Source organism: Hibiscus syriacus, unplaced genomic scaffold (assembly GCF_006381635.1).
Source record: "Hibiscus syriacus cultivar Baekdansim isolate YM2019G1 unplaced genomic scaffold, ASM638163v2 tig00002011_pilon, whole genome shotgun sequence".
Lineage (NCBI taxonomy): Eukaryota > Viridiplantae > Streptophyta > Magnoliopsida > Malvales > Malvaceae > Hibiscus > Hibiscus syriacus.
Window position 1 is genome coordinate 1 of NW_024061903.1, and position 13,102 is coordinate 13,102.

General features: G+C 36.0%; 2 pseudogenes; one reads left to right on the forward strand and one right to left on the reverse strand.

Moving 5' to 3' along the window:
* Positions 1–791: 791 nt before the first annotated feature.
* On the reverse strand, positions 792–3,978 carry LOC120137369 (annotated as a pseudogene).
* Positions 3,979–6,340: 2,362 nt separating this feature from the next.
* Positions 6,341–12,622, forward strand: LOC120137379 (annotated as a pseudogene).
* Positions 12,623–13,102: the final 480 nt, after the last annotated feature.

Sequence of the window (13,102 nt, forward strand, 5' to 3'; positions counted from 1 at the left end):
ACGAGCTTAGAGATTTTGCGGTTTAGAAATTGGATATTTTTGGTTGATTGCAAAGGGAATTTTGTTTTGGGAATTAAATCTGGTACATATATGATAAAATAACGTATTTATTAATTTAAATCTTAAATAGTGGTAGAGGCATTTGTGGCCATGTAGGTTAGGGGTTCAACACTTAATGGTCACATTTTTTTCTATGGTTAGAATGAATGTAAAACTGGTGTTAAGTCCCTGAATGATTTGGAGTTTGCAGAATGACCCCCAAAAATCCAAAATTTAGCAATTTGGTCCACAATTTTCTTTTAAATGCCTTGAATTTTTTAATACTTCTCTATTTAATCTTTTAATTAAATTTGGGGCGTTACACACAATTCACGTGTTATGCCACACCAACAAAATTACCAAATATGTTGATGCAATAACAGCCAACGAAAAAAAAAATGTCTGTCAAAAGACTCGATTGACAAATTCACTAATTTCAAGGCTCAATTAAATGCAAAAAAGAAAAGAATTAATTGATTTCCTTCAAAAACTTAAGATTCTTATGCCTTTGCCATAAATTTTAATATATCAATATTTTTTTTGAAAAATATGAAATAATTATAAAATAATATCTATTTTAAATTTTCTTAATCTATTAACAACATTCACAATCTACGGATGTGACTGCTCAAATTCAATACCTCTAAAAAAATATATATATTTTACCATTGAAACCACTCTATGGGATCTATACATGCATATCCCTTTGCATCATTAAGGTCAGATTTCGGTTCTCCGTAGACATGAACCTTTGCCCACTGCCCTCCAATCCAAGAAGGTTGCAAGGAAAATGATTAGCACCAACTACCAACCCACATAGCTGACTGAACTCAGTTATGTTCAATGATTTCAGTTTCTTCCAAAGAGTTCAGTCAGTTCATTAATTTAAAACATATAAAATTATAAAACTTCTCGATCAAGACTAAGAGAAGAGATGGAACCACCTCATCTTCATTCATATCTTTTCAACCTCTTTATGAAGATAGAATAGTCCAACACCGGCCAACGGCCACACTGGCTGCGACTCTCTATCCAAACTAAAAGGGAGGAACTGTCTATAACCGCCATAACTCCATTGTTCCCATCAACAAAACTGATGAAATGCTCACCTTGAGCTGCAAATATGCTAGGGCCGATATTATGAAATACAGCCTACCGTATTTGAGTCATCAGATTGATTAAAACTCTCAACAGTCAGCACATACTAAATAACGATATTTAAGAATTAAGTAAATCATGAAACAAAATTATTGGCACTCTTTTCCCCCTTCCTAGATCCTTCATGTTACAGTTATAACATGGAGGGTTTCAAGGGGTTTTTTAATGAGGCCAACTTTCTATCAAAAAAAAAAAGAATTAAGTAAATCATGAAACAAATTATCATCCTTTATACATTATACGTGTGAAACTATTCTTGCTTGTTATACCATGTATGGAATTGATAAATACTGAAAAGAGAAACTGAAAGAGGGTTTCTAAGATCAAGTTTATAAAAGTTCATAGCATACTAACTAGATTATAATTCATGCCTGCTATTATAGATATGCTGACCCACTGCAACAAAGAAAGGAAATGTTATCCGAAGTCTATTACCAAAGTAAAGGGGGGGGGGAAGTGAAAGGACAATTCATGGCATCCTATTCCTAATTCCTATCTACTTCCCAATTCAAATAAAAAACTTTTAATGCATGATTTGAACTGTGCAAAGAAAGGAAACGATGCAGGTAGTCATACTTGGATCCTGCAAACTTCCATATTTGAACTCCCATCAAGGATGCTGCAAACCACTAATAAGAAATTGATAATGTTAATAGCAACCGAATGACCCCAATAGAAATGAAAATGATTGGAAAAAGTTTATCCTGTATCTAGCAAAACACAAATCGCGATGAATTTTCCAAGTATATACATGCTAAAAGTTTTTGATACTTCTATTCTCCATGACCCTCTCCATGTTTAACAAAAACAGGCAGCAGAATACCACTTGTGAAAACAGGTTTTTTATATTGCTCTACCAATGACCACTCATCCTCATACTGCCACCCTGTTTACATTTTTCTCCCTTAACAAAGGTACTTAGATTTCACTCCACATGAACCATTTGGCATCCTTCAGTCATGTAGTTGGCCATTGAAGCCATTGCTAAATTGCCTTCTATCCTTCCACCTATAAGATTATAACTGATTTGGTTTTCCATCGATCAATGAAGAACTTAGTCATTTTCATAACAGTTCTATGGCTAAAGCTAGTTCAACATTAACACAAACACAAGCATCTCAAAGCAGCCCAGGGCAACGCACCCATACCGTCATTCTCATCATTAATCATATTTATAGTAACTAATTAAACTTCACAGACAACCAAATAAACTGAAAACACACTCATCATGTCCAACAGAATGACAAAGATCATGTTGCATAAAACAAACGGCAAAGAGTGGTTGTCTTGGTCTTGTGTTTCAGTTCAGGGTCCATAAATCACTGCTTCCCAAGCGTTCTAAAAAAAATGAATCTGCACCTCTTTTGCTCTCACAACTACAATAAAAGAGGGAAAGTTTTGGATAAAAGGAATGGGAAACACCAAAAACAGAGCAGAATAAAGAGACTGGTATAAGCATATGGAAGACGTTTTCAATCAACTATCCAAAGCATGTTGAATACAAACAAAAGAGCAGGAAAACCAAAATAATTTTGAGATTTAGTCAGCTCAAACACAAGGACAGCAACAATCTTGTTATTCCCATAGATTGAGTACAATTACTAAGCTAAGAATTAGCAATTTAGCATTGAACACTACTACCCAATATACCAATCCCATTCACTCATACCCTGAGAATCTGAAGCTTGGTGGAGAAGGCAATGGCAACCCAATCAGGCTGCGAAGATGACCACTGCAACTGCTCGATTTCCGCCCCAGCTGTGTAGGCGAGGATTGGGTCAAGTCCACCCTCCACAGGTTGACTCATGGAGGACAAGTCCCAAATCAAGGCTTGAGAATCATCCCCTGCGGTGCAAATGTGACAAGAGCTATGGGGTGCCCACGCTATGGCATTGACACTAGCTTGATGCCTCTGGAGCTCAACTACCGGCAGTGTAGGGAAACGGATATCCAAAACAACAACCTTAGCACTATCCATAATTATAGTGGCCATGTATCTCGGGTCCTGCTTGTTCCACCCCAATCGTACAAGCGGAGTATCAGGCTCCGAACTCTCATAAATAATAGTCGAATGCTCCTTGTCGCGAAGGTCAAAAACCCTAACGGACCCATCAGCAGAAACAGAAGCAAAAACACCAACGCCGCCCCAGGCGATATCATAAACCTCCTTATCGTGGGCAATAAGCTGGGTATCCACCGTTTCCCTCTCGATATCCCATATAGTACAGGTCGTATCGATGGAGGAGGTGCCGATTCGCTTGGGCTCCGCCTCATTCCAGTCGAAGGAGGTAAGAGGGCCGCAAAACTCACTGTTCTTATTGCCATTAAGGAGAGACTTGAGGTCGACGCGGGAGTGATCATCGGAGATTCGCCAGATGCGGAGGAAGTCGGAGGAGGTTGCGAGAAGATCGGGTTTCTGGCACTCCTTGTCGGGGATGAAGATGGTCTTGGTCGGAGGTTAAGGATGGTCGAAGGAGAGGTTTGGGTCGGACCGGATCTCGCCATTGGAGTCATCGAGCTGGACAATCTCGAGGCGATTAGTGTACTGCTCGAGAAGGCTGGCGATGGCGAGACGGTATTTCTTGTCGCGGCGGACACTCCAGTTCATGGCGTAGATGTGCCAAGGGGCCTCGTAAGTGTATATTTCAGATCGTTTTTGTTGCTCATCGGAACCCTCCGGGTTGGGATCGCTGCTAGCGGCCATCTTCGTCTGACACTCCCTTTGGTTTCTTGTTCGAAAGGCGACACCACAGCCGTGTTCTGTTAGTATTGGATTAATTGAAGATAAAGTTTTGCCATTTTATTCGTTTTTTCTGTTCTCTCTTTCTTTGACTTTCAAACGAAAAAAAAGGGGTAAACTATTTATCGCTTTATACTTTGATTAAGATGACAATACAATCATCTTTATTACTCAATCAAAATAAAGGATAATATTCTGCAAGACAAGAATCAAATCTTATACCTCTATACGTGATTAAAATATTAATTATAACTATTTTATTAAAATTTATCAATGGTAACATAAAATATTATAAAAATATATTTGTAATATCAATTAAAATATATTATTTTATTAAAAATATTTAATTATATTAATTTTTTAAAATAATGATTAAGAATTTTTTTTCACTCTAGGAATGATTAATTAATATTTATTTATCTTAATCAAATATCAATATTAATTAACTTTATTTATATTTTTCTTCAAAATATTCAAGTTTTTACTTCACACCTTAAATTATTTTTCTCATTTTTTACTATATTTTTATCTTATTTTATCCCAAAAATCATCCACGTCTAATATAACATGTCATGTTTTTATTGACATCTTTTTTTAATTTTCAAGTACATTGAGATGAAAATGATAGTTTACATGATAAATTGAGAAAAAAATAATTTAGAGTATAAAATGAGAAAATGTATATTTTAAGAGAGAGTTTACAATTAAAGTCATATTTGTTTCATTGATAATTTTAAGAGTGCTTCAACCAATAACTGATTTACGTACAGCAAATTCCAAGTAATCCCACAATATATCTGGATTCAGTAGCATATTCTCGACTTCAAGTTGATGAGTTGCGCATATGAAAATATCTTCATCTATCGACCGCCAACGATTCGTCTCAATTCTTTCCTCCATAGCCCTACAACATTTTTCTTCGTTATCCTTAAAGCAGACTCAAATACAAATCGCAGATAATTTCACAAAAGTGAAAATAGAAACACCATAGAATTTGTGACTACTACCCTAAATCATCCATAAATAATAAGATGAAATAATATACCCCAACGGTCCAAATAACACACCATTTAATCATGCCAAATATAAGGCATTGCGCATTAAAGTTTTTGAGTTGTTCACCAAGCAATAATTGTAATGTTTTAAAAAATAACTTATTAAATGAACGCAACATCTCAATGATCAAGTCATGAGTCAAATAACTTGATGATATTCTCTCGATTAAGGGGAAGACAAATATTGTATTACGTCAAAGATCTTCCACACACATCATTCTCGCACCTCACAACCACCAGAGGACCATAAAACAAATTTGAACCTTTGACATCTAAAGAGTTTCAGAGAACATAGAAAGAACATCTCCGAATAATGAATATTTAATATCTAATATCCCTCAAGAAGATGCAACTAGCTAACATAATACTCACATGAACTACTAGAATCAAATTTACTTTGATAGTATCCATTTAATTTGTTATCTTACATGTAGTCGTGATAACTCTACGACTAATACACGCATTAAGAGTCACTATAAAACCTCTCGATCAAGACTGAGATATGAGATCAATGCGACTTTAACGAGATCATCTTGCCCTCATTCGTCTTTGCTATACCTTTCATAAAGATATAATACTTTAAAATCAAGCCAACGATGAAAACACCTTTGATTACGACTATTTGTCTAAATCAAAAGAGATGAACCTACTACAACCTTCACAAACCATTTGATTTCATCAATCAAAAAATTATAATAATAAGACAAAAAATTAAAAAAGAAACTTTATTCACATTTCAAAATACTAATTTAGCAGGCAAAATATAAAAGATAAGGATTAGATTTATCATTATGTTAATATTATAATAGATATGTTGGAAGACATTAAATTAATATCGTAAAAATAAATTTCTAGGGTTTTTATATTATTAATCTAAATTAAATTTTAAAAATAAACCTTAACATTTAAATATTATGTAAATTCAATTTCTATTTTTAATTTTACAATTTTAATCTCTCAATATTTAAATATTAGAATTGTTTGTTACTTTTTTTTCACACCTTGTATTGGAAATCCAAAGTGAGTGAGAGTAGAACAATCCAAAAATCTTTTCGTAAACGTGTCGCCATCTCTTTAATGCACCCTTGTCTAGCCATGTGATTCCTTTTGCATGCACCTCTCTCCTTCACTCGCTCGCTTGCTTTCATAATGCTTTCCTTCTATCTTATGACTCTTTCCAACCTCAACTAACTCCCACCTTTTTCAAAATTCTTTCCATTTCTCTCTACACAAAAATGTTTAACATTCCCATTCGATATTCTATGTAGAAATCAAGAAAAAACCCTTTGGCATATCTTCATTGGTAATCTTTTTTTTAGTTTCCCATTTTCAAATACATATTTTTTACTTTGTTTTTGAGTTAAAGGGAAAAAGAAGAAAATCCTTGTACCTGTGAAACACAAGGCTTATGTGTTGTTAAGTTTTTTTCTGGTATTGCCTTGATATTGAAAAAACAAAGAAAAGGTCATGTTTTGTTAGGCCAAGAGGAGAGACGAAGGTGAAAGAAGAGGAAGAGAATGGCAGCGAACGAGTGGATAAACGGGTACTTGGAAGCAATATTAGACAGTGGAGCAGCAGCAAAAGCCAACGGTGGATTAGGGAGAAACGAGTCATTTCAATCCAACAAGGTACTTTGTGGAAGAGGTGGTGACTGGTTTTGATGAAACCGATCTACATAGGACATGGATCAAGGTTGTCGCCACCCGGAATGCAAGGGAACGTAGTTCCAAGCTTGAGAACATGTGCTGGCGCATTTGGCACCTCACCCGTAAGAAGAAGCAGGTCCCCCCCTCTATCCTTAGACATATATATGTATGTATGCATGTATATATGCAGCATCATGAAAATCTGAGCTCCTCTATATATGCATGTATGTGTTCTGTTTGTAGTTAAAAGTACATTTGGCCTTAGTGATTCATGTGAATGAAAAAAGTATATGTATAAATAAGCATACATATCTGACCTTATTTGGATGGATGTTAAAAAGCTTGTAGGCCTTTTAAGCCTTTTCCACAAGAAGTGGGCCACTGCAATTACACACTTTGGTAAAGAGAGGAAAAATTGTGAATTATTTTAAGCAATTGGCATTCTTGAATTGTATTGGCTATTCTTTTTCTTATTCCTTACTTATCATTAATCTAGATTCTTTACTTTGTTGTTCAAACTGAATAGCCTTTGATTCCTTTTCATGCAGCACAAGGTTTATAAATAAGTACAATGTGAGCCTCACTAAAGTTAGCAAGACACCATGAATATGTATTTGACTTAATATGCATGTGTCTTTGGATGTCCATATGTGCATGCAAGGACTAGTTAGATTGTCTTTCTCGATTATTCAGTCCGATTTACGGCTTTCATATTTGTAACAGCTCATGTAGCTGTATGGGTACCATGTGTTTGAACAAATTACTGATTGAAGATAGTTAACCTGTGAATTTACATACAATTCTGTAAGTGCTTCTTCCTGAATATGGTTAAATGAGAGTTCTGCTAGAATAGTTCTAAAGAGTGGCATTTCCCCTTTTAAATACAATAATCTAGATTGAGCGCCAAAAGACCTGAAATGAGCTTTTACTTGCTGAAAGCGAAACAATTTAGAGGACTCAAATCACAATCTTATAATGTAAATAGTTGGAATGGGAAAAAATACAACGATTGGCAAAGCGGAAATGGGAACGTTAACTTGTGAGCAAGGATGCCTCAGAGGACTTGGCCGAAGTTTTGTCAGAAGGAGAGAAGGGAGATACTGTTAGTGAGTTGATGAATGCTGAGACCCCGAGGAAAATACTCCAAAGAAACTTTTCCAACTTGAAGTGTGGTCAGAGGACAAGAAAGAAAAAAAACTCAACATTATCCTTATCAGGTATCATCCCTCCTAGTATGCATCAATCTCAAATTCATCTTAAGATTTCTCCATCAATTTAAGCCTAATTCATCAGTTTGTTTGTGTGCATAAATAGAATTTATGCAGTTGATAAAACCATTTTTGTTGTTTTATTTTATTTAAAACTGCGGTTCCAATTTAAAATGGTTGATCCCCTCTTACCCTATCCTCCAATTTTATTTAAAACTTCTTCAGTTAAACCAATGATTTGTTATTGCAACAGGTGGCAACAACCATCACCGTATTTCTTATTTTCCTACTAGATTACATAGTTCATTTAATGGATTTTTTTATTCATTTATTCTTGAATTTCTTCATTTCGTTTTTCATAGAAACAAAAAAGAATGTGAACTGAATAACCATGCCTGAAAGTTACCATCATGATTTTACTCCAACTGGCATGACTTGCTTGTATTTTAATGAAAGAGCAACTTCAGAAATTCAGTATCGAATTCTGCACTACCACCAGTTAATTGAAGCACTGTTACATTTCTTCTCTATAAACCAGTTTGCATGGTTAGTCCGAGGAGAAAACATGGAACTTGGTCGAGATTCCGACACTGGTGGACAGGTATATGTTGTATTCCATATATATATATTGCTTGCATTTTGAACTCACTTCATTTATTTTAAGTTTGTATAACAATAAAATGGTCTTCAGGTCAAATATGTGGTAGAGCTTTCTAGGGCTCTTGCAAAGATGCCAGGAGTGTACAGAGTAGATCTTTTTACTCGACAAGTCTTATCACCTGAAGTTGATTGGAGCTATGGCGAGCCTACAGAAATGCTAACAACCGCCGGTGATGAAAATGATGTTGGAGAGAGTAGTGGGGCATACATTATAAGGATCCCTTTTGGTCCGTGTGATAAGTACCTTCACAAAGAATTATTGTGGCCATATATTCAGGAATTTGTAGATGGTGCTCTGGCTCACATTCTTAATATGTCAAAAGTTCTTGGTGAACAAATCGGTGGAGGCCAACCTGTATGGCCATATGTTATCCATGGTCATTATGCTGATGCAGGGGACAGTACTGCTCTTCTCTCTGGTGCTTTAAACGTCCCAATGGTTTTAACAGGACACTCTCTTGGGAGAAACAAGCTTGAGCAGCTGCTTAAACAAGGGCGACAGTCAAAGGAAGACATCAATTCAACATACAAGATTATGAGAAGAATTGAAGCAGAAGAATTTTTCCCTTGATGTTGCAGAACTAGTTCTCACTAGTACCCAGCAAGAGATTGAAGAGCAGTGGGGCTTTATGATGGGTTTGATGTCAAGCTTGAAAAAGTTTTACGTGCCCGTGTTAGACGTGGCGTAAACTGTCATGGTCGATACATGCCAAGGATGGTGGTAACAATATTTCTCCCTTATTCCTTTCTCTTTTCTCGTATTTCGAGATGTTGTATTGGTCATTGCTTCCTTCTTATGGGGTAAACTTGATTTTTTAAGCTAACTAACCTAAGGATCAGATTAAACCGGGGATTACCATAACGAATTCACATTTTGTAGAAGTTTGTAAAGGTCAATGAGAAAATATTGAACAATACTGTTTGAACTTGTTCTTTTAGCTTTGAAGTGCAATTTGTTTGCAGGTTATTCCTCCGGGCATGGACTTCAGTAATGTTGTAGTTCAAGATGATGCCCCTAAGGTTGATGGAGAAATTGTATCGGTTCTTGGAGGTACTGATGGGTCATCTTCCAAGGCAATTCCAGCAATATGGTCAGAAGTAAGTAGGTCAGCTATGTCAAACATTCATCGTTTAACAGATGTTATCGATTCTTCCTAATATTGGCAGGTGATGAGGTTTCTTACAAATCCTCACAAGACAATGATCTTGGCCTTATCTAGACCTGATCCAAAGAAGAACATAACCACTCTTTTGAAAGCCTTTGGAGAATGTCATCCTTTACGAGAGCTTGCTAATCTTGTAAGTTAGTTTGTGCAACAATTTTGATTTAGAGAGTGGAAGAAAGACTACTAATTATTTTCCTTGTTTGTGCAGACACTTGTAATGGGAAACAGGGACGATATTGATGAAATGACTGGTTTGAATGCTAGTGTGCTTCTAACAGTATTGAAACTTATTGACAAGTATGACCTCTATGGACAGGGTGCCTATCCAAAGCATCACAAACAGAATGATGTTCCGGATATTTATCGACTTGCAGAAAAAAAAAAGGTTAATTAGAGTTCATTATTGTTGAAGCTAGTTTTTACGCTATTATTTTTATATTAACTGGATGTAAATATCATAGGGAGTTTTCATAAATCCTGCTATGGTTGAGCCTTTTGGACTTACGCTGATAGAGGCTAGTGTGTTTTGGTAGAGATTTGTTCCAATGCCATCTTATTAAGTTCAACGATTTAGAATCTTGATCTCTGTTTATTTTATATAATGCAGGCCGCAGCTCATGGCCTGCCTATGGTGGCAACAAAAAATGGTGGACCGGTTGACATCCAGCGGGTAAGAAGGATAAATATCTCACTCAATTATTAGATATTGACGGTGAACTTTCCAGATCTTTCAAATACTAAACTCTCATCACGAAGCTCGAGCACAAGGGACTAAAAACTTTGTAGGAACTATTTATTGAAAATGTTAAAGATTCTGAACATTCTCATTTCTGTCTATATGTTTCTTATACAAAATGTAGTAGTAGTCCCAGTTCTTGACATTACTTTTTCTTTTCTTTTTTAGTGAACTTTAGGAACTAAATAATGGCCTTCTTGTGGATCCCCATAATCAGCAAGCAATTGCTGATGCCCTGCTAATGTTGATATCGGAGAAAAACTTATGGCATGAGTGCAGGAAGAATGGTTGGAAGAATATACATCTATAATCGTGGCATGAACACTGTTGTACTTACTTGACGAAGGTGGCAGCTTGTCGAATGAGACATCCTCAATGGCAAACAGATACACCAGGGGATGAAGTCTCCGCTGAAGAATCATCTTTCAATGACTCCTTAAAGACGTGCAAGACATGTCCCTTAGGCTTTCAGTTGATGGAGATAAAGCTTCACTAACTGAATACCTTGACCCTGTAGCTTCATCTTCTGGTGACCCGGAGCTGCAAGACCAAGTAAAACAAGTCCTAAGCAAGATACACAAGCCGGAAACAAACTCGAAAGAAACTGAAGGAGTAAAGCTTGAAAATGTGGCAAGCAAGTATCCTATTTTGAGGCGACGTCGTAGATTAGTTGTTTTCACACTTGACTGCTACGAAAGCAAGGGGTTCCCTGATAAGAAGATGGTTCAAATTATACAAGACATATTTAAGGCCGTTCGGCTGGTCACTCAAACTGCAAAATTTACGGGGTTTGCTATGTCAACAGCTATGCCAGTCTCGGAAACAGTAGACTTCTTCAAATCAGAAAAGATTCAAGTAAATGATTTTGATGCTTTGATCTGTGGCAGTGGCAGTGGCAGTGGCAGTGGCAGTGAAGTGTATTACCCTGGAAATTACACGGCAGAGGATGGAAAGCTTTTTGCTGATCCTGATTATGCATCTCATGTTGCCTTTCATTGGGGCTGAGGGTCTAAAGAAGACAATTTGGAAGTTGATGAACCCTGAAGACAAATAAAATTCTCCATGTGTCGAGGAAGATAGGAAATCAAGCAATGAGCACTGTGTTGCATACTTTGTAAAGGATCTGAGCAAGATATATATATATATATATATACCTATTGGTAAAAGAATTAATAGCATTTCTTGTTTGGATCTTATGTTGGCTGCTTTTACAGGAAAAGAAAGTGGATGATTTGAGGCAGAAACTTAGGATGCGAGGTCTTCGTTGCCATCCAATGTATTGCAGGAACTCAACTAGAATACACGTTGTTCCTCTCCTTGCATCTCGAGCACAGGCGCTCAGGTATAGTTCTATTCTTTATATTAAGATGGATTTTGATTCTAGACGCCAACTGAAACACCCTTGGTGTTTAAATCAATGTCATTCCGACTGTTTGTTTCTCTTAAAGATGGGAAAACAGAAAAAAAATGACCATGCCGGTGTTTGACACATACGTGTATCCGACACTCGTACTTGTGTCCATGTATTATAGGTTTAAATGCTATAAAGAATGAGGTAATCAAAGGTGAATATGGACATATCTGTAACATGTAAAATGAGTCCATGTCAATCTCAAGACAACTGATATCCAAATGTTTTATTTCGTCAAATAAGAAGCTTTCTTTTATAAGATCTTTCATGCATGATAAATAATTATCAACAATTCCATTGTTGATTTTGTTAAGTTGGTTTCATGTGTAGTTGACTATTCACTGTTATTTTCTTTTTGCATGATCCTCTCTGTACCAGGATTCGATTGGATTAACCTGTTCGTTCTGATTACTAGGTAACTTTTCGTGCGTTGGAGACTGAATGTCGCGAACATGTTTGTCATCGTGGGTGAAACTGGAGACACTGATTACGAGGAACTGATAGCCGGGGCTCAGAAGATTTTGATCATGAAGGAAGTGGTGACAAACGGTTCCGAGGCATTGCTCCGAACAACATACTTGAGAAATGACATCGTTCCTTCCGACGGCCCCTCGATCAGCAGTATTAAAGGTGGAGCAACGCCAGAGGAGATATCTGAAGCTTTAAAAGCACTGTCTAAAGAAAGCCTCTGAAAGTTGCTGTTTAGAGCATGAAATGGTAGTTTAATTTCCATACTGAGAATAAAAATTATTGTTAAATACTTCTTTTTGAAAGCTATAAAAGGAATGAGAATTTTCCATCTCGTATAGTATTCTCTAACGTTTATGCCAAATGTAGATAGATGACATTGCGAAAGCTATAGTAGTGAGTAGTGACAGTCTAGTTCTTTGAAACTGATGCCATTTGTTGTTTGTTACATCAATATTTATGCAAAGATCGTTCTACTCGTGGTGATGGCTGACCCGAAATAGGGAAATAACTTCAAAATTTCAAGGAAACCTTATAAATTAGATTTTTCCTTTCCTTTTTGTTTGACAAATGTAGCAAGGTTCTGAAGCTCAACCCATTCGAAAATATGAAATGCAAGTACGGGCTCAAAAAACCTTTAAGAGGGATATGATACCTAATTAGTATACTAACCTAAAGACTTGTTATATTATCGAGAAAAATAATATTTTGATTGTAACATAAATTATAAAATATTATAAAAAAATATATTTATAACGTAATTCATAAAATATTATAAAAGTATATTTAAAATATAATTTATATTACAAAATAAA